The sequence below is a fragment of the Sinocyclocheilus rhinocerous genome, unplaced genomic scaffold (genome assembly GCF_001515625.1).
Source record: "Sinocyclocheilus rhinocerous isolate Xijiao unplaced genomic scaffold, SAMN03320098_v1.1 scaffold1169, whole genome shotgun sequence".
In the NCBI taxonomy this organism is placed as follows: Eukaryota; Metazoa; Chordata; class Actinopteri; order Cypriniformes; family Cyprinidae; genus Sinocyclocheilus; species Sinocyclocheilus rhinocerous.
In genome coordinates, this window is record NW_015650322.1 from 712,038 (window position 1) to 715,144 (window position 3,107).

Here is a 3,107-nt window from a genome sequence, read left to right on the forward strand (position 1 = left end):
CAATCAGAGCCCATCGTGTATTTCTGAGGGAGGGGCTTCATAAAAGCAGGAAATTGATCAGCACGTTTCTCAGAGAAGGGACAGAGCAGTGTGGAATAAAGGTAAATTATGTGAAAAATAATGAGTTTTTTAAAAAACGAAGCATTAACACATGTTAGACTGCACCCCATAAACACAATCAAGCCTAGAAAAAAACCACTGAACCACCCCTTTAAGTTATTTTAAGATAGCTGCCAGATCTGTGTTCGTTCCATGTGCCTCATGCAACTTTTTTTTTTTTTGAGGGGACAACAGTGAGTGTCCTGGCTTAATTGGTGCCCTAGATGAAATAACACATGAACGAAGAGGTCATTTAGAAAATTATTGGTTCATTGTGAATGCAGAATTTGTTAGACTAGTATTGCCGTTTTAAATTTAGTAAGCCTGGGAAGTGGAACTTTTGTTCAAATCCAAACCTAATATGTAATTTGTATTGTACACTTTAAAAAACAAACAAACAAACAAAAAACGAACTAAATTATCTATCCATATACTGTATATGGTGAAAAACTAAATGCTTTAGCATCACATTATATGTAATTTTACTGTAAAATACTGTCAAATGGTTTCTGCAATTAAAAACTGTGAATTAACACATAATTTACAGTGAAAAACAGTAAAAGGACATTCGCAGAAGTCCCTGGGTGACATATCACATGTGATTTATATTTTATATAAATTATATTGTATAATTAGGATGTTTTGTCTTACATTTTCTGTTATTTAGTTAATGTTTATTGCATTATTTTAGTGTTATAGTATGTGTTATTCTGATTGTGTGACCCTGTGCTCCGTCTATCTGTGGTTATTAGTTGTGTTTTATGGACAGAGCACTTACAGTGAATGACCAGCGCTCTTCCACCCTCAATACCATGAGGTGAGACCCTTGAGCAAGGCACTGAACCCCCAACTGCTCCCTGGGTGCTGCAACACATGGCTGCCCAATGCTCTGGGTGTGTGCTCACTACTCACTGCTGTGTGTGCGCACTTGGATGGGTTAAATGCAGAGCACAAATTCGGAGTATGGGACACCATACTTGGCTACATGTCACTTTCACTTTCACATGTTTTAAGCAACTTGAGAGTGGGTTGTGCTTGTGCAACTCAATTATCAAAGATACAAATATTTATTGAAGTTGTATTACAAATGACTGGGCTTAGAAGTCTGAAGGGGCTTGAATGAGCATGACGCTTCTGTTTGGTCCTTGTACCTTTAGGAAGACTCATTTCTCACTTTGTGAAAGCTCACTAGCTGCTCTTACAATAGTAGGTGCATTTGATCTGGAGCTTCTTATTAAACTCCTCAAGGACAGTTCCTGGAATGCCTCTCTCAAGAGTATAGATTTCTAGTATTTTTTAGTCAGCTTGTGAACTTTGCTAGGTTTCCATCAGCCAGTAGCCTAACACCACTGAATTTATATGAAAAAGATACCCATAAAGTGCGGATGATAGGAGTTATAGCAGTTACTAAGAGAAAATGGTTTTGCCATATTTATCATTACCACTGAGAAATGGCTTCACGTTTAGTTCAAGGCTGCTTGGCTGAATTCACATTACTTCTGCAGGAGTAGCCGTTGTGTTTTTGACACCAGTATTTGCTAAGTATCCCACAGGATTTCATTATTTTACAGCAGGCTGTGCTTGTGGTAGTATGGAATATGTTTGTAATCCTGTTAGCCAAAGTCTGAACGTTGTGAAAAAGCTGTAAGACACACTCTTCAGCAACCTTCTCTCCTCCAGACACAATCATGTCATGACCACAGTGTTTATCCAGTATAAACTAGAACAAAGATACATTTAATCAACAGGGGGGTGAAAGGATTATAGGTAAAGGTTTTTTGTTGTTGTTACCATTTCATCACTCTTTAACAGTGATGGCATGTATCACAGTAGAATTGTGGGGGATTAATCCTCTGGGGTTTGCTTCATTTTGGAACAAAAAACTATTTAGGATGGCTATAATATGTATCCAACTGCTCCCTGGGTGCTGCAACACATGGCTGCCCAATGCTCTGGGTGTGTGCTCACTACTCACTGCTGTGTGTGCGCACTTGGATGGGTTAAATGCAGAGCACAAATTCGGAGTATGGGACACCATACTTGGCTACATGTCACTTTCACTTTCACATGTTTTAAGCAACTTGAGAGTGGGTTGTGCTTGTGCAACTCAATTATCAAAGATACAAATATTTATTGAAGTTGTATTACAAATGACTGGGCTTAGAAGTCTGAAGGGGCTTGAATGAGCATGACGCTTCTGTTTGGTCCTTGTACCTTTAGGAAGACTCATTTCTCACTTTGTGAAAGCTCACTAGCTGCTCTTACAATAGTAGGTGCATTTGATCTGGAGCTTCTTATTAAACTCCTCAAGGACAGTTCCTGGAATGCCTCTCTCAAGAGTATAGATTTCTAGTATTTTTTAGTCAGCTTGTGAACTTTGCTAGGTTTCCATCAGCCAGTAGCCTAACACCACTGAATTTATATGAAAAAGATACCCATAAAGTGCGGATGATAGGAGTTATAGCAGTTACTAAGAGAAAATGGTTTTGCCATATTTATCATTACCACTGAGAAATGGCTTCACGTTTAGTTCAAGGCTGCTTGGCTGAATTCACATTACTTCTGCAGGAGTAGCCGTTGTGTTTTTGACACCAGTATTTGCTAAGTATCCCACAGGATTTCATTATTTTACAGCAGGCTGTGCTTGTGGTAGTATGGAATATGTTTGTAATCCTGTTAGCCAAAGTCTGAACGTTGTGAAAAAGCTGTAAGACACACTCTTCAGCAACCTTCTCTCCTCCAGACACAATCATGTCATGACCACAGTGTTTATCCAGTATAAACTAGAACAAAGATACATTTAATCAACAGGGGGGTGAAAGGATTATAGGTAAAGGTTTTTTGTTGTTGTTACCATTTCATCACTCTTTAACAGTGATGGCATGTATCACAGTAGAATTGTGGGGGATTAATCCTCTGGGGTTTGCTTCATTTTGGAACAAAAAACTATTTAGGATGGCTATAATATGTATATATCTAAGTATATAAGAATATATATATATATATAT

At 38.2% G+C, this 3,107-nt stretch overlaps 1 protein-coding gene across 1 annotated transcript in view; it reads left to right on the forward strand.

The window, feature by feature from the left end:
* The window catches only part of LOC107711661 (kinesin-like protein KIF26A), a 76,791-nt gene that overhangs the window by 29,924 nt on the left and 43,760 nt on the right, over positions 1-3,107 (forward strand). The gene's annotated exons all lie outside the window — the stretch shown is intronic.